Raw genomic sequence first — 26,466 nt, 5'->3', positions numbered from 1 at the left:
CACTTTAAAAAAAGCATATCGCTTAAGATGTTTTAAAAAGATTGTCTTTGAAATATCTAAGCCTGAGGTGCACTTTGGGAAAACTAACAGAAACAGTGAAAAGAAGAGCCTATATCTTTTCAATTAAAGATTTTGGCTAATGGCATATTCTTTCCTCTGATGAAGTGTGTTTATCGTGTACAGAATCTGTAATTTAAATAATACTTCTTTTAAAGATCTATCCTTAAAATCAATTGTCTTAACACTTTCATTTAGCAGTGTTATTGCTGAAACTGTGATATACTGGCTCACAAGAACAGCATCTCTTCCCAACTCAAGTTTTATTACCTCTTTATTGGCAGCTTGAAATAAGAAATGATGAGTATATTTATTTATACAGTAGAAATCAGCAAGTGATTAAAAAAAAAACAGGGCTCATTTTTACCCAGCAAGCCCATTGTTAAAGACTTACTGTTATAGGATTTACTGTGAAAAGGGCGAAGTATTAACAAGGTCACTGGAACAGGTACAATTTCCCCACTGCCATTCTGCCAAATTCTCAGTGACCTTGCACTACAACTCCCAGCATGCCGTGTCAAACTCCTGAATGAGGCTCCTGGGAAAGAGAAGTAAGAAGGGGGCGCTGCGTGTGTAACTGGAGAATAAAGGAGGAGACATGAAGACAGGTGCGTGCTTCCAGGACAATGCCTGTCTTGACCTCATGCTTGGATACTTGACAACCAACTTGGATGACAAAGGGTGAATATCAGCTTTCTCTGCTTCTCTGAGCCCACTGTGTCCTTCCCAGCTTACAGCTTGGCACTGGGTGGTGCCTAGCAAGCTTATGGTCCTAAGAACCCCTCACTTTGGGACAAGCCCAGTTTGGCTGGGCATTGCCCTCAGAGGGATAGGTGATTTTCAGAGTTTGATTGGGAATCTCTCTCCTATTCTTTACTCTCTCTATTCTCTTTGAATGACTGTTAAATACTTATTAAATACCTATTAAATACTCTGAGCATGCTAGAGCTCAGTTACTGCTTTGATGCACATAGATAACCACATTCTTTAAAGACAGCTAAAATGGAATTTTCCCCTTCACAGTTTTAGGTCCATGTGTACCCCTCTCTTTTCTGTTTCATTACAAGCACATGACAGAAACCAGCATCCATCCAAAAGTGTCTAGCTTAAGAAAAAATGGACAATTATACAACAGAATTATAAAATACCTTGAAAATTTTTGTAAAGGTATATATATTTTATCAATGAGTAAAGATCTTTACAGTATATTTAAAATTGTATATTATTTTTAAATTGTATGCAAATATAGACATGTACAATTCCATTTTACTAACACATATAGGGAAATATACATCAAAATAGTAAAAACCTGTAATTGACAAATGTTGGGATTAGAAGGGAATTCTGGTTTCTTCATCTTAGTTTTCTGAATGTTCTAAGGTTTTTCATAATGAATAGGAGACTATAGTAAGAGTTAAATAAAAAGAAAGTAGTATCGGCCCTCCCTGGTGGCGCAGCAGGTTAAAGCACAGCACAGAGAAGCTAAAGCCATTTCCGCATGAGTTCGATCCCCACCTGCCCTGGAGGTGACCACATGGTGTGGTAGACCTCTCCTGATCCGCCCACTGCTCCCCTCAGCAGCTTACTTCGTCGATCTGCCTGTTTTGCTCCCCACTCTGTCTCTGGTGAATTCTCTCACCCTCCGCATCTCTGGCCTGTACCCCAGTTCTGTATGAATAAATAAATCTTTAAAAAAAAAAAAAAAGAAAAAGAAAGTAGTATGATATTAAGCCTAAGCATTTTCATGATAGCATTAGAAATAAAGGAAAATCAAGTTAAAACATACTGAAATGGATTAGAGGTCAGAGTTGTATGTGAATTTTCAAAAATTACTTTGGCCAAATGAAGCTTTGATCTGCTGATGAGCTAATTATAAGGTTAGCTATTGAGTCAGAAAAAACTTTGAATATATAAAATTGAGACAATATTTTTCTTCGTCACCTTTTCTGTCGTAACATACTGGTCTGCCTCATTTGACACTGTGTACATTCTGTGCCCAACTCAGAAGATCAGACCAACCTGGCATTTATCTGCATGGATGGCATTTTCCATTCTTTCTAATTATACTACAGATATGGTATTGAGGCATGAACAAGTTTGTCATTAGGATGCTACAACAATCTCAGCGCCTCTAGAAATAATTTGAAGTAGGTTTTGAAAATGCAAAAGACCAGTTACACATTTCAAATATGAGGGTTTTTTCTCCCACCTTTAAAACATATTAACAGTGGTAAAATTAGAAAAGGAATATGCCTTCAGAAACAATTAAGATAAATTCATAATCAGTAGACTAGAGTTGGTCTAACTTTAGAAAATTAGTGCTGAGTTGGGAAGTGAGACAACAAGTAGAAAAGAGGGAAAAAAAAACAATTCCTTCCATTTATTGATCAATTTACTATAAGACCACAATGTAAAAATTTGTTCTGAGTCAATGATTAGACATTCTTTCAGGAGAAAATATTATGACGCACAGCTGAGCAAAATGAGTTTATACCAAAAATTACACATACCTGCTTAATTATACATGACTGCCATTGTTTGAAAGCCCCTATTGCTAATACTACCACCAATATCCTGTCACCAGGGAGGTGAGCCTCTGAAAACTAAAAGGGCATTGGAAGTAAGGTGGCTGAGTGCAGGGAAGCAAACAGATGGGCCAGATTCACCTTTGCTTCACTCTCATCCACCACACACTCAACCTCTAGTTCCCACGCTGTGTACTTGTGGCATGGAGAAAGTTGTAAAAGGTCACTGAGATCATTATTACAGAAAGGGATAAGCTTTCTCCTTTCTCAGTGTTCAGGTGCATAGTTATACTCATGCTTATGCACAAGTAGGTCATTTTCCATTGAAAATGAAATCCTTTCAATTGTCTCCAATACAATGTTTTTTTTTAATGCATAAAAGTAAACAGTCCTGTCACACTTAGCCTGACAATGTGAGACTTAAATCCATCAAAAAATTGCCCAAGCAGTTCCAAAAAAAAGCAAAAATCACTCATAGGAAGTACTTATTTGACTAGGGTTTCATAACCTACAAAGTAACGTAGTTTCTCTCAGGTTGGTCAGCATCGATCACCAACAACATCATAAGCACCCTCCAGAGCTGAAATTCCATAGGAAAAATAGGCCTATCCCACAGTGATAAGATGTTTTACCACTACAACTGAAAGTTAACACATCTCTACAGCTAAATCCAGTTTCTGCTTTGTCCTCAAGAACAGAATCTTAACACTGCTCTTCCCTTTTGAGTAAGTGCTGAGATATATGTCTAGAAAAAAGGAAAAATGCACTGTTGAATATCCTGTGTGGCCAGTGATTAATAGCTAAAATAGAAACAATTTCACAATGTTTTGAGGATTTTTTTTAAAGATTTATTTATTTATGCATACAGAGATGGGGTACAGGCCAGAGGTGCAGGGGTGGTGAGAGGATTCACCAGAGACAGAGTGGGGGGTGCAGAACAGGCAGACTGAGAAGTACACTGCTGAGGGGAGATAAGAGAGGTCTACTGCGCCACGTGGGTCACCTCCAGGGCTAGGATCAAACTCGCACTAAAGCAACTGCAACTCACTTGCACTGCTGAGCTTTAGCCTGCTGCGCCACCAAAGAGGGCCATGTTTTGATTTTTAAAGTCAAACTCGGGCTATATAGGCAAACCATGGTGACCAAGCAAGGACCACAACCTAATCTCCAGTGAATATGCTAATTGACATTGCCAAAGAACAGAGTAGTCAAGAGGGAGGCATGGACCTTGAGGTGCTGAGATAATCCTGGATTGCTCAGCTCACCCAATCTAATCAAACCAGTCCTTAAAAGTAAGATCATTTGCTGGCCAGACAGATTGGACAGAAATATGAGACATTCCAATAACAAAAAGAACTAATCCGATAACAAGAAGATGGTTGGCTGTAGACTAAAGAATATGGGTAGCTTCTAAACGTTAAGATGATCTCAGTTAACAGACAACAAGGAAAAGGGTCTTTAACTACTATAATCATTATGAACTGCATTTTGCTAATGACCCACGTGATCACAGAAGCAGGTCCTTCCCTAGAGCCTCCAGAAAGGAACAAAGTCTTGCCAATATCTTGATTTTAGCTTAGTGAAATCCATATCAGAGTTTGACCTTCAGAAATATTAATTTGTATTGTTTTCAGCCACTGAGTCTTGAGTAATTTTTTATGACACCAACAGAAAACTAATATAGGAAGCCCATTTCTGAATATTTTCTTAGGCTCTCAGTCATTAAAATGGAAAGGAACTAGTCACATAGTGTATTGTTTACAAATGCTTTTGAGCAAGTAAGAGTTGCTGCAAAACCACATTTGCAATGCCAAAGACAAATGTTGATGTCAGACAAAGTCTCCGAGAAATTACTACCAAAGATATTAAATCATCCCAGACTAATCTGAAAAGCAAAGATAAATTAACTTTGACCAGAAATTCCAAGTTTTTTCAGTATAAGGAGCTTTCATTATGGCAAAAAGATGGCAGGAAGTCTACCTGAGCAGTTGTGTTTTCAATATGTGTGGATCAATAAAATAGATAATCCCTCAAGCCTACTCTGCATTCATCAAGGCTCGTAAATGAGTTGTTGAGTTTATTAATCATGACAGCACCTGAACACAGATGAGAAACTATTATAATCCAGAAATTCAGGAGACAATTATTTATTTTAGACAAAGCCTGGTACACATATGAACACAAAGATGCTTATGGGTGTTCACCAAGCCCACACTCATAATGCAAACCCTGTGTCATGGACAGAATGCCAGGCTTAGGGCCTTGGTACACACTGTGGCAGGCAACGTAGCCTGGTATAGCCACAGATTTTCTAAATTCTAAATTTTAAGGTTAAGTCTTATTTTTGAATGGTTACAAACTCCCATCAGGCTATTTATATACTGCTAGTGGCATACTTGGGCTAAATAAATAAATATATACGTGTGTGTGTGTGTGTGTGTGTGTGTGTATAAAGCTGTATATTCATATAAGTATTTCCATATAGCTTGGGTAGTTGGAATTAGCATGATTCAGTTTATCACCAAGTCATGACTGGTTCCACCATAGCTCTGGAAAAAATTCTCAAAGCATGTTTTAAGAAAAGAAATGGACTTGATCATTTTTGTAGATATTAAAATACAGATAACTGGGCCCTCCCTGGTGGCGCAGTGGGTTAAAGCACAACACTAAGAAGCTAAAGCCACTTTAGCATGAGTTCGATCCCCACCTTGGAGGTGATCCACATGTTGCAGCAGACCTTTCCTGACCCAGCACGCTGCTCCCCTCAGCAGTGTACTTCGTGGATCTGCGAGCTCTGCTTCCCATTCTGACTCTGGTGAATCCTCTCATCCCATATATGCCTCTGGCCTGTACCCCAGTTCTGTATGCACAAATAAATCTTTAAAAAGAAAAAATACAGGTCCTTCCTGGTGGCACAGTGGGTTAAAACACTGCACTAAGAAGCTCAAGCCACTTCCGCATGAGTTCGATCCAGCCTGCCCCGGAGGTGACCACATGGCATGGCAGACCTCTCCTGACCCGCCCACTGCTCTCCTCAGCAGTGTACTTCGTTGATCTGCCTGTTCTGCTCCCCACTCTGTCCCTGGTGAATCCTCTCACCCTCCACATCTCTGGCCTGTACCCCAGTTCTGTATGAATAAAATAAATAAATCTTTAAAAAAAAAATACAGATAACCAGTACTTGAAGAATATGCTGCAACATGGATTTTTCTCTCAGCAGACAGGACTTCCCTCCCTTTTCTCATAGCCACACTTTGAATCAGCCTTACCAATACCAAGTCAACAAGGCTGACAGTCATTTGCAATCAATTTCCAATATAGTTTATGTATAATGATATTATATTATGCAATCTACTAAAAATAATCAGATCTATTCATGTGATTAAACACAGGGACACTTGCCCAAAGTTTATTGAGTTTGCAATACTCCTAACTCAATATTATGACTAGTTAAGATAGAAAAAGATGACAATGCTTCTATTATTTATCATGAATCTCACTTTTGAAATCTGGTGATAGAGAATGAAAAAGTTTTGTATTTAAGTTGTAGTACTATGTTCAAGTAAACAAATGTAAAACTGGGAGTAGAAGGCACTGGACGGTTTCAGGAAGGTATACGATATCTTCAAGAAGTATACACAAGCCTGGCATTTATACTCTGCTAATGGTTATCTATGAATCTTCAGGCAAGTAATTAGACTTCTATGAGTTTTAGTAATTCTCCTCATCAGTCCCCACTCCTCCGGTTCCACTGGTGAAATGAGATGCTGGTATGCATTTGACTGTGCATTCTAAATTGATGAACACTATGTAGACAGGCAGTGTCCCTAAGCATGATCCTGGCTTCTGATGATATTTCTCAATTTTAATTCCCAGTAAGAAAGTCCACTGCCCTGAACCCTGTCCGCAATTTAATGGACAACCTCAAGTATGTAAGGCTTCCCAAGTAAGCCCCAGGTTCTCCTTGCTGAAAGCTTCTTCTTTCAATTGTGAGGACGAACGGGGCAAATTAGGGAGAAATTTCTATATAACCAAAGTAATACACTATTTACAAAAACTGAAACAAAACAACAAAGCTAGCAATTTTGAATTCCTTTACATTTTTAAGAATGGGGGGTGTACTGAGAAGACAAAATAGCATCTCATTTTAACCAAATACACTATTTGCCTTGAACCATTCTTTTCCCAAGATATACAAATTAGAACACTTAATTTATAAAAAAAAAAAAAGAAACTTGAAAATCAGCCTCAAACCCTTGTCAGTGGGCATGCAACCATAATAAGGAATGCCAAGTTTTTTTGTTTTCTTTTTATCCAAAAACAGCAAAGAACTAAGGTCTTTGATTTGGGCAGGAAACACATGAAACCAAAACAAACAAAAAAATCCACAAACATTTTGGCAATCAAGAATTTGAAAAGAAGCTACTAAAGAAAACCTACCTGCAGAAGTCGGAGCTTTAGATAAAATATCACCTGAACTATGCTGGCAGGGGAGGGGAGAGAAAGGGTAAGATTAGGGAAGGAGGCTTCAAGGTCTTTCTGAAATTGGACAGGCAAATCTGAAACATGCCACCACATACATGAGGTACAAGGACATGATGAGAACACCATTTACTAAAGAGAACTGAATAATGACTGTGGAGATCTTGCTTCTAATATCTGCCAATACTATCTTGGGAAACTTCATGTTATTATTTACCAAGAAGACTTGTCCATTTTGCCTTCAAAACTCCAAGACTGCCTTCGGATCGCTAACGTTTCCAACAATCCTTTCTGAGAGCACCTCTCCTGTCTGCCCACAGATAAATGTTTAATCATGGCTAGAAATGGAACAACTGCACAGCCGTCAGCATAAATCACACGCAAATCCACCAAACACCACATTTAATTGGCAGGATTAATGTCTCCCAAGGCAGTGCCTGCAAATGCAGCTGGTTCAGTAGCATCCTCATGCCTTATCACCTAAGTTCTCCAAAAAATTATGCTAAGAGTGGAGGTAAAAGTGATTCTTCACAACAATAGTGAAGGACTTTCAGTGTGTTTTTGGCATACACAGAAACACACACCAAACAAACAAACAAACAAACACAAAACCATTGCAGTCAAACTCCTATGATAGGGGAAATTTCAAAAAAATAAAAAGCTTCCAGGTAAACTTTCATAACCAAACTTCTAGCACTGTTGTAATGAATGGGTCTGTTCTTCACGCCTGTCAACTTGCAGGCACACTCTGCCACATCAGTCCACACTGATCAGAATCCTGGGTGAAGCAAGATGCCCCTTCTCTGTGTACCAAAAGAGCTTATCCCAGAACTATTTCAGCAATGACCATGTATTTTGGAACACCTCCTTCAAAACAAAACGTCACTTCTGTCCCTCACCTAACTCCACCCAGATATACAACAGATTCTTCATAATTACTACAGTGATTACCAATCAGGAGAGTCATTTGTCTTCAATGTAACCATCAGCTTGTGTGCTTGTTCGATTCAGACCTTATGTGTGAAGCAGCAGCTGAGGAGACTCCAAGCACTCACTATGGCCAATCAAAACCCCAAGGAAGACATCAAAACTGAGAACAATGATCATGTTAATTTTAAGGTGGTGGGTCAGGATGGTTCCACAGTGCAGTTTAAGATTAAGGGCACACATCACTTAATAAACTAATGAAAACCTATTGCAAGTAACAGGGTTTATTGATGGGGCCGATCAGACTCCTATGTGATAAGCAACCAATCAATTAAAGAGACACCTGCACAGTTGGAAGTAGAGGATAAAAATGCAATTGATGAGTTCCAGTAGCAGACAGGAGGTATCTACTGAAAATGGAACCTGATACTTTACTCAAAACCTCTGTTCTTCAAGACCAAGAAGACATTCTCAGTTAGAAAACCGCAATTGGGTTCCACCACATGCTGACTACCTCAGTGTAGTTTTCACTGTTTTTTCATTTCCCCCTTCCCTACTCCTTTATTGTACATAAAGCAACTGGTGTATGTGCACAAGTATATTACATTTTTGTAAGGAAATGGCAAATGATATGTTCTGATATCAAATACAGATGGGATGAAGAAAAATATTGAATATATCCCCTTTCTCCATTAGTGGCATGTTCATTTTCCTCTCAATATTTAACAACAACAAAAATGTTTGCTGTTTGACTGGAGAATTTTAATGTTTTTCATTTGTCATTGTACAACCAAGGACAATGTTATAATATTATTGAGCATAACTGTTACATGTAGGGTAATCTGGTTTTAACTAGGAATATATTACTCTCAGAGAAATGAATCCTAGATGGTTTTCCTTTCAAATCAAACATCTTATTGTTTAAATAAACTTCTGGTTTAAAATGAAACAAACAAGCAACCATCACCTCTACTCTACAATCAATGCAACACCATTAAGGATACTGTTAATGTTCAAGTCTGATCATTATTATGCAATGTGAGGGAGGCCAGAACCCTAAGTTTTTCCATATACCTAGTATATGATTACATCAGGTTAAACCCTCACCACCACCATGCAGAGATGCTAATTGTCATTCCCTTCATTATAGGTGAGGTGACTAAAGCTTCTGAGGCTAAATGACTTTTCCAACAAGAAAATCAGTAACAGAGCAAGAACTAGACCCTGAATCACCAAAATTTCCAACACCCATGTTTTATGACTTGTCTATTTTACCCAACACTATATGTACAACACCAATTAAAAACAAATAAAAACCTTGAGGATGAGATCTCACTGAATATGCAAGTACATGTTCAAATATCTTTAATAGAGTAACCACTATTGTTTATCATTCCCCTATCTACAAATCTTTGCTATGCTATACATAAAATAGAGAGTATTTGTTTTTCAATTCCAATGAATTTAAGATTCACTGACTTGGAGAGGTTTTTATTTCATGATTACAACAAACTTTAGAGAATTATATGCCTTTTTTTTCATGACAGATTTCTGAATGCTTTTGAGCATGTTCAAACTACTTCAATCTAAGATCCCTAAGTTGGATAAACAAATAAATGAAACCAATGGCTAACTCAACAGAGAGGCTGATTTTCTTTGCTTCATTTGCATGCAGGAAAGAGTTTAGTGACTTTCACAAGCCTCTAGAGGCTTTCTGTGGCAGTGTGCACACCTGTCAGTAACTAGTGTGCATGGCTGACTAGGAGACAAAAAACTACAGTCCATTCAACAAATTCAGACTCAGCATCCTAGGGGCTGGGGGTACCACAGTAAAAGCAACACATGTAATTCCTTCTTTTCTGGGCCCAATATTATGTGTGACTGACTGGTAAGTCAATTTAAAAAGGTACCTGGATGGCCCTCTCTGGTGGCGCAGCGGGTTAAAGCACAGCACTGGGAAGCTAAAGCCACTTCCGCATGAGCTGATTCCCGCCTGCCCGGGAGGTCACCACATGGTGTGGCAGACCTCTCCTGACCGTCCGCTGCTCCCCTCAGCAGTGTACTTCGTAGATCTGCCTGTTCTGCTCCCCACTCTTGTATCTGGTGAAGCCAATCATAACTGCCCCTGAGCCCCTGGCCTGTACCCAGTTCTGTATGCACAAATAAATAAATCTTAAAAATATATAAAAATAAAAATAAATAAAAAGGTACCTGGAAATGACTGTGTTAAACAAAATTTGGGGGATAGAATAGAGACAGGAAGATGATGGAGGAGATGTGCAGAGGTTATTTAGTTAGGATAATTATGGAAGCTTATGAAATGGTTAGCTTTATTTTTCAGAATGAATAAACCAAGAAAACACTGAGGGATGAATATTCTAGAGAGAAACCACAAATTTATGAATGGACTTAATCTGTTCAAGAAACAATATAATAAGCTTAGTAGCTGGAAATATCTGTTACTGGGTTTCTATTTTGATTTTTACTGTGACTGAAAAAGAGACTCAGTGATTTTCATTCTACTAAGTGTAGTGAGGATTGTCTTATGTCTCAGGTTATAGTCTGAGTATGTGAAAAATGGACACTAGAAAAGAAGACTTAATATAACTTTCATTGAATGAAATGTCTTCTCAATACAAATTAGGCTGATGGCTTTGTTGAATTCTTCAATAATCTTCACTGCTCTTCTCTCTAGGTGACCTAACAAATGTTGAGAGAGGGGTACAGAGGTGTCCAATCATAACTGTAGATTTAGAAATTTTTCTTTCATCTCTATCAGTTTTTGTTTCACATAGTTTGAAGCTCTGTTGTTTGGGCATAGACATTTAGAATTCACTTCTATCTTTTATCATTATAAATGCCCTGTCTCTGATTATTTTATTTGCTCAAAAGTCTACTTTACCTAGTACGCATGTGCAAATGTCAGTCAGTCCACTCTATCAACCTTTAATTTGTTGTACTTAGATCATTTGCATTTAATGAAACCATTAACATATTAGGACTTAGGTCTACTATTTTTTATTTTGTTCTTTTTTTTTTTTCTTTTTCTTTTTCTTCTGCCTCCTGCTTCTTGAGTGTTTTGTGTTTTTTTTTTAAATGATTTATTTATTTATGCATACAGAACTGGGGCACAGGCCAGAGGTGCAGGGGCATTGAGAGGATTCACCAGAGACAGAATGGAGAGCAGAACAGGCCGACCGATGAAGTATACCACTAAGGAGAGCAACAGGCAGGTCAGGGGAGGTTTGCTGTGCCATGTGGATCATCTCAGAGTTGATATCCAACTCATGCCAAAGTGGCTTTAGCTTCTTAGTCCTGTGCTTTAACAAGCTGAACCACCAGGGAGGGCCTGTGTTTTATTTTTTAAGAATTCCACTGTGATATATCTGTATCTTTAAGTGTATCTCTCTGGTAAATACTCATATCACTTTACTCACAGACTTATGTGCTAGATACCATTTAAGTACATCAAAAAAAAAAAAAAACAAACAAGTGATTACAATTATATCATAAGGATATTAAAAAATTCACTGTTTCAGATGTGTCTAGCAAGAAGCAAAACAATGTCCAAGGAGCTCCGAACAGCACTGATAAATGTAGCAGCAAGTTAATCATATTAAGTAATTGGAATAAAAATTGACTTTCAACCCAAAGCCAATACATTTTCTAATTTCATGAATCTGCATTTCCTGAGTGTCTGATTCTTGCTACTTTAACAAACAGAACTCATAAGTATGACAAAGGCTATCATGGTAAGTCAATATTTGAAAATAGATGACTGTGTATGAGAAATTAATAACTCTTTCTGGTGTATTTATTTCTATTGCCAAATAATACTTGCATTAATATCACATTTTGATAGCGAAATCTAAGAGATCTAAACTATTTAGCTGTAAATGAGAACATTCTTATTTTACACTGAGTACTTATAAACCATTATTTGACAGAGTTTAATGATTTACACTTAAAATTTTAGCACCCATTCCACCACATATAGAACGCTGCCCAGTACTTGAAACCAGAGTGTAGCCCCGCTCACTGTCCCGCTTCTCCCCTGCAGATTACATTCAGCTTCTTGTTTATTCCTACTTCAACTATCCAGTTGGGACTGGGCACCCCCAGGAACAAGTCGGGTGTGGCTTCAGTCGTGTTACTCATATGATCTCAGGTATACATAATGCAGTGTGGTACCAGCTTACTGCTGCCCTCAGCAAGCTATGGCACTCAGAAAGAAGTGCAGCATACCTAGACTTGCATAAGAGGTAAAAGGCATAGCACACAGCATCACAAAGTCAAGAAAGATGACGTCTATGGGCCTCCCTGGTGGCAAAAGGAGTTAAGTCTCAGCACTATGAAGCTATCAGTAGCCACTGCAGCACAAGTTCAATACCCGGCCAGGGAGCTGACCCACATGGTGTAGCAGACCTCTCCTGCCACATCCACTACTCCCCTTAACAATGTATCTCAGTAGATATGCCTGTTCTACTCTCCATTCTGTCTCTAGTGAATCCTCTGGCCCTCAACCCACATGTCTGGCCTGCACTCAGCTCTTGTATGCATAAATAAATAACATAAATCTTTTTTTAAAAAAACATAGGGGATTTTTCATTGGACAATCTGTAAACTTTGCTCCATGAAAATGAGAGAGTTTACCAACAGGTGCGTAAACAGTTCTTCTCAGTGGTGGACAGTAATAAAAACCTAGGCACAGTATAATGCTTCTTTAATTTACAAGTTTCTTAAAGATCTCTAAAACCCAAAAAGGCTGAGGAGCATTGGCTTACTGGTGATGATGGTGTGAAGAACAGATAAAGATAATGGAGGTTCAGGACGAAGACACAATCATAGGTTTCCTTCTGATGTACTTGACATCTCAGTTCTACAGACATAGTGGGACATGGGAGTTACCTCCAACTCAAAGTCATCCCAGGATAAATACAATTTCCAAGGCAGATGTGTACCACCCTGGCCCTGCCCACCTCTTTTGTGGGCCCTGGCTGCTGTCTTTGCCACAATTGACCAAACAGACCCTGAAGTGAACATTAGCTGTAGCTGCTGCCCTGCTAAGGGACGGCAGAGGGCAATGTTGAAAAATGAAGAGTGGGGAACAATCACCCACTGGCCATAGAGATCTCTCCCTGTCGCATCCTCCAGTGTCTCACACCACCATAGCTGTCCCAGTGCTCATCATGAGGGAAGAGCACAACCCATCAGTGCCTCTGTCCTCTGCTTGTAAGCAGATATGCAGCGGCTCGAGTAAGATGAAGCCAAGCTCCTGCTGCTTGGTAACAGCAAGCATCTTACCTGTAGGGTGAGAACCACATATGAACAGAAAGCAAAGAGTAAGTAAAATTTGCCATTTCTTTCTCTTAACGTTGTATTTTTACTCTAGATTCTCAGGAGTGGTTCTGTCAGCATGCTAGTCCATGTTGGTTGGCTTTGCTCATCTAACATGTCAGATATAATTTAGTTCCTAAAGACATGACCTTAAGGTTTCTCGGACTCAACTGACATTTGAGCTGGCTAACTCTTGATTGTGGAGGCAAAGAATTCTCAGAAAGTTAACAGCTTCCCTGGTCTCTACCAACCAGTAGCAGTGCCCACACCACAAATTGTAACAATGCAAATTTTCTCCAGGGCTCCCCTGGCCTAGGGGTTAAGGTTCAATGCTATCACGGTGAAGGCCACAATGAAGGCCCACAGCCACAGCTGAGTTCCATCCCAAACCAGGGAACTAACCCTCAATGCACAACAGACCTCTCCCCTCAATTCTGATACCCCCTCTGTCTCGGTGAATCCTCTCACCCCCACGCTTCTGGCCTACACCCCAGTTTTTCTGTGCAAAAATAAACAAAAAATAAACAAAAATCTTAAAAAAGGAAAAAAAAAAAAAAAAGGAACTTCTTCACACATTCCAAAAAAAAGTCCTGGAGGAACTAGGGGCTGGGGATCCTGATACTCAGAGAATAAATGATCCATATTACAACTGATCTGAAAGTGCCTGAGGGATACTGGGTTTCATTTCAAGAGCAAAATCAATATCCAGTTTGATGGCATAGACAGAGAAGAAGCCAATCTCACTAATGAGATATTTAAATATCAGTGTGAATAATTTTATAACTTCACCTTTCCAGTTCCTGTTCCAGGCCTCCACCCATAAAAGTGTTTCACCTCAAATTATTACTGCCATTTCTCTACCTTGAAAACAGATGTCACAGCCCTGAGATGTGGAGCTGTTTCCTGGAGAGCAAGAAGCAGTTGATTTTTCCTCCTGGGCGTCTTAAAAGAGAGCAAATAAGCAATACCATCTCTTTTGCAATACCACAATTTATACTGTAGTAAGGAAAGAAGTATAAAAGGTTATTTAATCAAGTATACAAATTCACACCTGTTTTCCTCTATTTTCAGTCCTGTCTCCCCAAATTTTAAAAATGTGAAGTTTTAAACGAATGTTGTTTCCTGCTGAAAGAAATATTTGGACAATAATAAAATGTTCCAATGTCACTTCTTCCTTCCTCCCAGTAAAAGTTGCAAAACACATGGGGTTTCCGGGGACAAGAATCAAAGTGAACAATTGTTCCTCACAAGACAGAGACCTCATACTCAAGATGAGACTTAGTCACATGTCCTCAACTTACTCCTTTCAAAGAGTCTGTCACTCCAGAGCACCCTTCACACTGTCCGTTAGGTTCCTAGTTGAGGGAAATATGTCATCACCGTAACTTGAACCCTGTGGGATGTTTCTTGCACTGTAGCAACCAAAATACAATGGAAGTAGGAGAAAGTAAGTCTCAAATTTTTCATCAGTTTTATAAAAAAAAAAATTTCTTGAGGTGACATTGGCTTATGATACCACATATAATTTAGAGGTATAGGAGCACATTTCATGTGTATGTGTTTGGTCAGCTTCCAGCACCAGTCTCAGAGGAGCCTTGAGAAAGCATAGTGTCAGTTTAAAAATTGCTTGAGGAACACAAGCTATGTCCTCTTCTTGAAGAATAATCTACTATCATAAACTCCTATTAAGATCTTGCTAAGGTAACATTCTGAATGTCATGTGATGGAGAACAGTTTCCAGAGCAACAGTACTCAAAGGACAACTTGAAAAGTAAGTAAAAACATAATTCACACAAATCTTGGGTTGTGTTTTATAAAGTGTTTCCCAAAGCCGATGTGAACCAACTCTCAAGAGAAGGAGTAAAGTGATATTGATCATTGTTTACCAGCATTCCTCCAAAGGACAGTCTGGGAGAGTCCACTCACTTCAGATTTGGAAGCCAGCATTCTACATGGCCATGAATGAATTTCTCAGCCCTTTCTTTCTACACCCCAGTTTTTCTGTGCAAAAATAAACAAAAAATAAACAAAAATCTTAAAAAAGGAAAAAAAAAAAAAAAGGAACTTCTTCACACATTCCAAAAAAAAGTCCTGGAGGAACTAGGGGCTGGGGATCCAGCATTTACAGCCCAGTCCCTACAGTAACAATGCAGTGGTTGTGGGCAAATGTCATTTTCAAGATGCTCACTAGGATCTCACTAGTTGATTAGGGCCTATCTGATGAGGGTCTATTCACTTCACTCTAACATGGTTGCTCTTAGCTCCTCACTCTCACTTGTTCCAGACACAAAGTTCATAGTTCAATTCATCTGTAACAAATAGCAGACAGTGCCATCACATTATCACCTTAATTTTACAAGTTTCACAATCTTTTACAGTAGGTAAAATGTGTTTTTTTGCTTTCAATGTCACTCCTGATGTCACTTAACATTTCACTAGCCTTATGATTTAGCAGAAAACCTATACTGCATATCAGTACATTTTGTCCTTTCAAACTAATGCAAAGATAGAAAGTAGTAGAAGATAGCCAAGCTATTTGACCTATGATCAAATGTTGGAATTGGTGATAATGCTGCCTTATTTAACACTTTATTTGGCCTTTTTAGTACCTATGAAAACTGACATAGAGTGTATATATGAACGCACAAAACAAAGGAACATGAGATTGGGCAGCTATAATGCAGCATCCAATAGTCCCTACAGTAACAGAAGGCAGTGGTTATGCACAAATGTCATTTTTCAGATGCTCACTAGGATCTCTAAAATTGATTAGGGTCTATCTGAAAACTACTGCCAGTTTAGGATCAAAGTCCTGAGGTGACATGTTTGTAAGTAAATAATAACTAAAAAGGGTAATTTCATGTCAAACTACAACATTGCAAATCTAGGGCAAGGTTGAGAGGTTGGATACAGTGTGGCCATTGCAATACCTCAGTAAGTCATTTAACTCCCCACGCAACATTTTCTCGTAAAATGGGGTCATGGTCAAGACCTCCCAAGCCATTAGAGTTCAATGACGCTTGGCCACCAGAGGCAAAGGAGGTCAGTGACTCTGAGATGGGACCTTTGGCTGCAGATGTGTCCTTATATTAATGTTGAGCAGTAACTAGCTCAACATAACAACATTCATGATCACCAATGTTTTGAGCACTTAGTCCATAAAAATATGTTTTGATTTAGCTCTACAGTGAGCCCAAAGTTGGCTGGGTAATTATCCCTACCCTGGACACCTACAGACCAGTTTAAGTAACTTTATCTAAAGCAGCTAAATGGTGGTGATGGTTCATTTCCAAGTAATCTAACTCCAGGATCTAAGGTCTTGCCCAGGAAGTCACATTGCTTCCCTGAGAAACCATTTAATACATGTTTGTGAAAGGGTAGGTGAACTGGAAAGCATGATTATCTGGTATATTCCATTCTCTGTTTTTGTTTTAACAAGAGCATAAATGACTGATTTGTTCTCCTTGCAGATTATAAAGAGTAGCATGTCTTGCTGAAAAACCAAGCAAGTCTGTTCATACTAACTCTAAGACAATTACTTCCTAAACCCAATTTTTATGACCTTGAAAATACTTATTTATTTAAACACTCATACAATGAAATGACTTTGTAAAAAGCAACAGATCACTAGAAGCATTTTTCCCCCCTTCATTAAATACAAAAATCCTATGGGCTAAAAGAGTACAGCATGACAAATCACAAAACAGAGAGAGTCTTCTACATGCAGACTTAAAGCTCAAGAATTTCAAGTGTACTTAATAACATCAAATTTAAGGCAGATGGCTGAATATTTAAAGACATCCTAAATTGTTAAAGAGTATCCTGGATGGAAATTCCTTAGTTAGGTTTGTGTTCTTCTCTCTGCATTAGAAAATGGCTGGCACCACCTGGTGGATCTTTTTTCCTCTAAAAACCTAAGTTTCCATAAACCATAAAAGCAAAATCAGGATGGTCATCTTGCAGTCACAGCATGCAGGTGGGAAAGAAGGAGATCTGCTGTTTAGAATTTATTCATATAATTCTAACTAAAGTGTTTAACAAATTTAGTTTTTTATCCATATGGAGATATTCTCATCTGTAGAGGATTCTGTTAAATATAGGAGTTCTAGAAAAACACATGCATTCAATAACCCCAGGCTGATCCTAGCACGTGTGCCACCTGACTTCCAGAGCACAGGGAGCTAACACAGATGCCCTCATTCACACGTCCATTCCTGCTAAGGGTGACTGCATGTTGGCAATATGTTGACTTCCAGTGTGGAACTCCATTCACTATGTGACTCCACCATTTTACAGATTTGCTAATTAGGGTTAAAAAAAAAAAAAGTTCAGCAGGCCTTAGGTCATTCTGAAGTGCTAAATAGCTACCTTTCCACCACAGGAGCACTAACAGATAACCAGAAGACAAAAATTATGCAAAGAGGGGCTTCCCTGGTGGCCTACGATAGCCAATCCCTGCTACCACCATGACGGCCTGAGTTCAATCCCTGGCTTGGGAGGTGACCCACATGACATAGCAGAATGCTCCCCTCAGCAGTATATTTCAGTAAATCTGCCTGTTCTGCTGCCCACTCTGTGTAGAAACACACTAGAACTGCAGGTTTTCTGGAATGGAACTTCAAGAAGCCCAATGGGAAACACCGGCAAGTTCAGGAGGTCAACTAAGAGTGGCATAGAAATTGCCACACCCCGTGCCCCAGACAGCCTTGGTCATCCTGTCCTAAAGACTCAGCTTATACTGCAGCACTTACTACTCCTCAGCCCGTGAACCTGTGATTTATAATAAAACTCTTCCAAAGCTGACAGGTGTAATCATTAAACTGAGCATAATTAAGGGATTTGGGGGGACAGACCACATAAGTCATGTTGTATTCAATTCTCTTTTCTGTGCTGCTTCCCTCAGAAGTGTACTTCATTGATCTGCCTAGTCACACTGTCTCTAGTGAATCCTCTCACCTCCCCTGCCTGTACCCCAGTTCTGTATGCAGAAATAAACATATCTGGAAAAAAAGAATCAAGCATTTCTCCTACTTTCATGCAAAATGGTTTAATGGCACTGCCGGCCACACAGGAAGTCAATTTTTCTTTACCTCTAATAGAGAAAGAACTAAAATATAAATCAACATTTTCTCCTCTTCCTTTCCAGCTTCCACTAAAAATCTGATGTTGGTGTTTTACAATCTACAAATTTAACCCAGAAAGGCTAGCTTTCTCTCTCTAGATTCAACTTCCAACTGGAGTATTTCTCTACAAAGCAGAGAAAGAAATATTCCATTTTACTAGTCTGATACAAAGCATAACCATGTGCCTCAAATTAATTTATCAATTATGCATTATTGTGGTTTAGGGACATATCACATTTTTCTTCTAAATAGCTACATTAGAAGAAAAATGAAATACCACCAGCCAAAATTATCTGGAGATGTTTCTTTACAAAAAAAAAAATGCTAATTTAAATGCAACTGCTTGCACAAATGCTCTAAGATTTTGAATCAATGTGTTTGTGTTGTGTTCTAAATTGAGGTAAGTGTAGCCACCTCTAACATTGTTTGATGGCAATATGAGCGTGTACACACTTGGCTAGTGTTTGTTGCTACCTCTAGGTCATTTCAAACAGCGAAACTAAAACAATTAAGTTCTTCATTCAAAGGAATATGATCAGTGGATTAGGGTAGCACCCTCACAAGCAGTAGAGGCTGTGGTAGTAATGTAGGATGTCATTTAGGGAAACCAACTGATCGCATTTTATCCAAGATTTACCCTGAATTAGCACTGGCAGTTCTACAAACCCAGAGAACCCCTCTGTCCCCCAATAAGCCAGAAGTGTCCAGGAAAGTCTCAGTTTTAAGAAAGTCCATTTACCAAGTGGACCCCCCACACACACACCCTCGCCCAATACAACACAAACCAGTATGACTAATGCAAAGACATCATTGAAGCGTCAAGATAAGTAAGACATATCTTCCTGGAGCATAAAGATGCAGGAGGACCATTACATCATCTGAGTTTAATATGTAATATGTGCTAGAATACTATATAAACTCTGGATGAACTTTCTGGAAAAAACTCAAGTGAAGTAATGTTGATTTTTTTTTTTTAACAAGGGCATAATTATAGAGAGGACTGATAAGAAAGACACCAGAAGAACATCCAGTGACATAAACGCATCCAGGGAGAAGTGTTCCTTTCCTCCTTAATTTGTCACAGGACCTCAGACCAATCATTCAACCCCTCAAGGCCTCAATCAAATTTCCTTTCCTGCCTCCCACAAGAAGGCAGGGGTTTTGCTCAATTCTGTATGAGTGGAACTATGCCTGATACACAAGAGAAGCCCACTCTGTGGTGTTTTACTAATGGGTAAATAAATCTCTAAACTAGGGATAAAATTAATAACCATGTTAGGGTTGTTGAAATTATCAAAGAAGATCATATATCTAACAGTACTCTGCATAGTAATAAGGCTGCATGAAAGTTATTTCTACCATTTTTTAAAAAATCTGTTTATTATCTTATTTTGTCTCATTTAGTGACTTCTGGATATTAAGTTGTTGCCCTATTGGGATTTTGGTGAATAATGGTAATAGAGTATAAATTTATAAACTTCACTTGGGGAAAATCTGTTGAGCTCAGTTATATAGTTTTACATATATGTTTATCACTCATGTGGTCACATATCTGACATTATTTTCTAAATATATAATATTGATAGCAATAAAATGTACATGCTGAGAAATAAAAACAAAGTTTAATCATGACACAGGTGTATCATGAGAGGGACTACTGTGTACAGGTTTGATCTAGAAAAGGAGAAGAAACAGGGAAAGAATTTGAGAGGGATGTGAATGAGGACAAAAGCTGAGATCTTGAGAGGAAGGTTTTGTAAAGATGATAAAAGTCCACAATGAGGTGGGTGGGAGGTCTCAAGGGCTCCTGGGTCCCAGGGGAGGCTGTCTTGCTTCCAACTGGTTAGATACCCACAGACAAATATCAAGTGTTTATGGGTCAATGTTACTTACATCTATCCTCCTAACTAAAGTAATTCTAGTGGCTTCCAAGAGTGCTCCAGGCAGCTAGTAACTAGAACAGCATGCTGAAGGGGTCAGTGACCAGAGTCAGTGTTGAGTATGCCCAGGAGGGAAGACAAGGATAGTAATCAAACATATTGTACTTTTTACCACTGCCCCAGGGAATTTCATATTTTCACTCACCAACCTCAATGGCATGTATGTTAATGAAAATACAACATTCTACTTTAAAAAATTAATTTGTATATGAGGCCCACAAAATGGAATGACCCCAATGAGGTGGGCCATGCTAGGTTTCTGAACCTGAATCAGCTCATCTTCACTTCCAGGGAACACCTGTCAAGAGAACCTAACACACACCAGTCAAAGTCCTCCAACTCAGCTTTGGCTAGCTCACCTTAACCTAGGAAATAAGACCTGAGAGCCTTCGAGAAGAACTCCCAACTTCCTAGCCAATCATGGTCTGTGCTTTGCCTCTTCTAATGCTCCATAAACCTCACTCTTGCTTAAGTCCTTCGAGAAGAGAGCTCTACTGCTTGTGAGGTACTCTGCTACCCCACCCACAGATGATGTTCTCTTGAACAAAGGACTTAACTCTTTTAGTTTTGCTGATACTCCCTAGAGCTAAAAACTAACACGAAGTCTAGTGTGTACACATAACTACTGTCATAAAAAGATGTGAGATGACATGTTTCTAAATCGGTGGCTGGGTATTAGGAAATAGCTGTAGTTGACACTCGGAAACACACTGCCAGCATCTTTTATTGATTCCTAACTCCAGATTTAAGGAGTCCTTGTGATTAATCACAACCTGTAGCGAGCCCACCCCTTATAGAGCAATGGGAGCTGCAACTTGCCCGCGTGTGAGAGGACTACTTTCTCAAGTGCATGTTCAGTGCAGTGATGAGTTTCTGGCAGGGTCAAGAACTCAGCTTATTCTTCTGCATACCCCATACTGATAAAAATTTTTAACACAAGTTCCATCCCTCCAGTACCTCCATATCAAAAGTATGTTTTGCTCAGCTGCTAGGAAGTTGTGATGTATCAAACCTCTAGTAGTTACCCTGCTGTGCTCACATTGTCCTCCCGAACAGCTGAATATTAAAGAAACAGATGAGGTTCTGGATCAATAAATAGATGATAAGTGACAAGCATCTGAGAGAAGGAAGGGCAGCTGAATAACAAGAAAACAAAAACAGTGTCTGGATACGCAAGACCGTATATTGTTAAATTGGTTTAAAATACTTTGCTGGACATAGTTTATAGCTAACATTGAAAGTCAAACCTTCCTAGGAGAAAGTCATCTTCGGAATCAAGAACCTTCAGAAATACACTTGACAAACTAGATTGGCTATGAAAATTATAACCTCTTGTCAAAAAGCTTTGACGCCGGACAAAAACAAGAAACGTATTAATGCAACAAGCTTTCTCTTTTTCACTCCCGAATTTTGCCACCCCAGTGACTTACTTTCGGCACATCTCGTCTTTGAAGATGTGCATCCATCTCAAAGAACTCAGGAATCCCTACGCAGCAGCTCTCACAGCCACATGACTGAAATAGGCAACTCACTGGTTCAATGAAAGTGACTTCAAATTCAGAGTACCATCCTTTCTGCAACCAGTTAATGTTCAGCTGCATTCTAAGCTAGTATCCTGAGCACATTCCATGAAGTCCTGCATGGGGAAGTGTGCCTAAGAAGGCCACTGGGGGTGGCTGGGGATGGGGGCTCACAGCCAGGTGGGTTTAGCAAATGAGCCGCACACCTAGAAACAAAGTTGGTCTCTACCAAAGGGTTAAGATCTAGCCCTACTCTTGGTTCCCACTACCCACCCCCACCCCCCCAAAAAAAACACACAAACCTGTTTGTCTGGTTTCTACACATCTCCTGGGGTCACACTACTGAAATTTAAACAGCCCCAAAGGGTTGATGACTGCCACCTTAGATCACAGGGGTCTAACTAGGTGGCTAGGACACAGCCCACAGAGGAGAAGCAAGGGAATTAAAAGACCCTCTAAGGATGGACAGCAGGAGTTAAATCCCTACATGCACATAATTCTCTGAACCAATTAAAAAGTTCATGGGTGGACTGGAGGGAATAATGTTGTGGGGAGAAGATCAGAGAGAAGCCAGAGGTATACAGGTGAAAGAATTCACCAGACAAGGATCGGGAACAGCACAGGTTGAGCCACTGATATATAGTGCTAGGAGGAGCAGCAGGTGAGATGGGAGAGGTCTGTTCGAGAACAAAGATTTGAGGCTTTGTTTCATACTCTGATTTAGCGGGCTTTTTAACTGGGACACCAGTTAGCACCAGTTATCTGCTGGAATGTCTGGTCTCCAGTGCTGGCCTTTGACACAAAACATGCTTTGGCCTCTGCTTCTGTAGCTGGTTTTTTGGCCATGGTGTTTGGTTTTATGGCCTTGTCCCCAAGGCAGCTTTATCTATTCCCTTATCTATTCCAGTCTCCCAAACCTGCCTGCTGGGTCAGGAGTGGGGGCCTTAGTTTTTAACCTCCCTAAACTGTACCCAGACAGATAATGCTACATGAAATAAGCCAGAAGGGAAAAGACAAACATGAGATGGAGTCACTCATATGTGTAATACAGAGAAATGAAAGTCCAACAACACCAAAATAGAGAGCAAGACCTACAAATATTACTATAAAACTGGTGCTTGGGGCAAAGGATGATGAAGAAAAAAGAGAGAAAGGGACCCAGTGAGCCATGGTGGGAAACTACAGGTGGCTGGTGATGGGTGGTGTAGCTGCATACACCTGACGAGGGGGGGACTCCCCCTGTATCTGAGTTATATACAGTGCTGTATAGCAATATTACCTTAAGTAAAAAAAATTAAAAGCTTATAGGTTCAGATTTTCCATGCCTTCCTCCCCCAACCCTATTAAATGCCTTCCCAGGAGGCAGAGAGTAGCAGACACTCAAAGTCAATATTACAAAATGTCTACTGAAGCCTTGAGTCCACATGCTCAGGTGTTCAGTCTGATTTGCTTCAAACTGCTTCCTGCGAAATGCTGTTGGCATCACACATATCCCTGTGCTGGGGATGACAAGGGCATCTCCTCATCTGGAAACACAAACACTGCAATACTATAGAAAATAGGGTGCCCAGAACACAGAAGCCTGCACTCCTCTCTATTCCTACATATTTCAAATGAATAAGTGAAGGCACCATGTGCTAAGCATCTGTGTCAACAACGCTTCCTCAAGACGTTGACTTGTCCCCCACAGTTTATACGTCTGGTGCAAAGAAGTTGGGAGTTGATGGTGTGACCCTCTACCTAAAGCTGGAATGACTCTCCTCCCTGTGGCTAGTAGAATTCAGGGACAGGAACTGCTCTTTCCATATGCAAGTGGGCACAAATGCTCAAGGTCCCAGCACCCCTACTGCAAGGGAACTGAAATTGCCCGAAAGGCCAGACTGCCTTTTCTCAGAACTGAGTGATACACAGGAAAATGTTGACCAGGGGCCTCTCCCTTGTTGCACAGGAGTTAAAGACAGCATTATGAATCTATCAAGCTATCTACGGCAGCACAAGTTCGATCCCCAGCCAGCGAGGAAACTAACCCACATGATGCAATAGACCTCTCCTGTCTCACCGGCTGCTCCCTTCAGCAGGGTATTCCAGTCAATCTGCCTGTTCTGTTCCCCACTCTGTCTCTGGTGAATCTTCTCACCACCACCACCACCACCTCCCATCCCCCGCACCTCTGGCTTGCACCCTAGTTCTTCTGCATAAAAGTAAGTAAAATCTTTAAAAAAAAAATAGAAAAATGTCAACCAGTCTACCAAACTACAGGAATCCTACAAAATAAATAAATAAATACATACATACATACATACATACATACATACATACATACATACATACATATAACCTGCTGCCCTCGTTCCTTGACAGAATCAGTCAGCCCAACAGACACTGGGGTTTAGTGGGGTTTAGCATGGCCCATGGCCGTGCACCTGTGGGGTGGCAGACAGGAAGGCAACCCTTGCTTCTCAGTGCAGCTGACCTTGTTCCTTGGATCAACTACTGGACACATAGTGAGAAGCACTCAGAACAGGAAGTAGAGCTACTCTTTATAAGGTCTGGTGAGCAGTTTCCTGGAGGAAGGAAACAGAGAGCACCACACAAAATCTAAGACTTTTTTAGGTTTTATGAACCATTCCAACACAAAAATGATGCCAACTAATTTGTTTTACAGATACATATTTCTCACATTTTAAAAACTTGAAATTTGACGAAACTGTATAATTATCACCCTGTGATTATGCGTAAATCAGAGCACTTTCAGGGCCATCCTCTAATTTGCACCCTTTCATTCTGGCCTTCCTGGATCAGAGTAGATCTCTCCGACCCCAACTCACCCAAGAGCCCAAGGTTTTGCCAGGCCACACAGCTCGAAATGCATGGCTCCAACTCCCCTAGCAAGGGAATCTGCTGCATCCTATCGTGAGAAAATAGGCAATACTGATTTTACCTTTTTGCACCACTAATTCTCTAAAGAACCTAAAAAGTACAACCTAAGATGTTGCCATTTATGAAATGTGGAAAACTTCTGTGCACTCAGTAGCAAGTTAGGGTGTTTCAGTTGCTAGCTACACAGATAGGACACACACGAGTAGGGCTTCATCTCTTCCATTTTTTTTTTTTTAGGTTTATTTATTAATGCATACAAGAACTGGAGAAGAGGCCAGAAGTGCAGGGGTTGACAGGATCCACCAGAGATAGAGCAGGGAGCAGAACAGGCCGACTAACTGAAATACACTGCAGAAGGGAGCTGAAGGGGAGACAGGACAGGTCTGTCCTGTGTGGGTCACCTCCCTGGCAAGGGGTCAAACTCATGCTGCAGTGAGTGGCCCCATCTCTTCTATTCTTTTCAGAAGGGGCACACTGAAAATACTATAGGTGTTTAAAGGAGATATGAAATGAAAGGAATGAAAGGAGGGAGGAGTGGTCTTGCTGTACAAATTTACTTGGTTAAGTAAAAGATATGTGGAAACCTGCTGTGTTCGTGGGCATAAATTCTAAAATGGTGAAAACAAGTACAATATTTTAAATGACCAAAGCATAAATGCTATCATTACCACTGGACAAATATCTATAACAAACAACTTTTCCAATGACTTCAGAAACAACTCATTGCTCCATGCTGACATAATGCGAAGTGAAGTTATAATTTATGGAACAAAACAGTGTGATCAGGAAGCGTCCCAAGCCTCATACCTACAACAAGAATCAGTTGATTTGGAGAAAACACAGCAGTGGTCTCTGATACATTGAACTGATTTGTAATCTTCTAGATTTATGACCTTTGCTTGGCCTGGTAATTTGAGAAAATGAGACCCAAGATTTTCAAAGTTCTAACAAGGGATAACTAAGTCATTTGTTCTTCCCAGCAGAAAGTGAAAATGCCCTTGCCTTGAATTCTACTATACTTTCTATCACTTCATGAAATATAATTGTGACGACCTCTGACTTTGAGGGATGAAAGGGGATGGTAGATAGCAGTGTCACCCTAAATCTCGCTTTATAAAGCCACCAAAGCCTTGGTCTTTGGATTTCTGCAAGAAACTCTTTATGGGATGACATATTTAAAGCATAGAGTATAACACTGCAATTTCCAAGCATTATTTTATGCAAATCCATAATCTCCAACTGCATGTAAATTGAAATAGTAATAAATCAAATCCTATTTTCTCACTGACTTGTACGATTATTTCAGAGTTAATTCATCTTCATTTCTGAATAAGCTAACACTGAGTCTTTCTGCATTTATCAGAAAAACAGCTGAAGTCTTTCAATTCATGGAGCAAGATATTCTTAACCATGGGCAGTTAGGGCAAGAAGGAAGAAGGGTCAATTACATACAGCATGCCATGTGCCAGTTTCTGCTATGTGCTTCCTCTTTTTTTTTTTTTTTTTTTGCATAGAAGAATTGTGGTGTAGACCAGAAGTGTAGGGAATGAGGGGTGGTTGGGGAGAGGGGTGAGGACAGAGACAGAGTGAGAAGAAGCAGAACAGGCGGATCTATTAAAATACACTGCTGAGGCCCTCCCTGGTGGCGCAACGGGTTAAAGCCCAGCACTGAGAA

General features: G+C 39.8%; 1 protein-coding gene and 1 pseudogene across 11 annotated transcripts in view; one reads left to right on the top strand and one right to left on the bottom strand.

The window, feature by feature from the left end:
• Positions 1-26,466, bottom strand: part of MAGI1 (membrane associated guanylate kinase, WW and PDZ domain containing 1) — a 600,870-nt gene that overhangs the window by 414,599 nt on the left and 159,805 nt on the right. The window lies entirely within an intron of this gene.
• LOC101635962 lies at positions 8,121-8,405 on the top strand (annotated as a pseudogene).

Source organism: Condylura cristata, unplaced genomic scaffold (genome assembly GCF_000260355.1).
Source record: "Condylura cristata isolate star-nosed mole 26May11 unplaced genomic scaffold, ConCri1.0 scaffold00004, whole genome shotgun sequence".
NCBI classification, from domain to species: Eukaryota; Metazoa; Chordata; class Mammalia; order Eulipotyphla; family Talpidae; genus Condylura; species Condylura cristata.
This window is presented reverse-complemented; position numbering and strand designations above follow the sequence as displayed.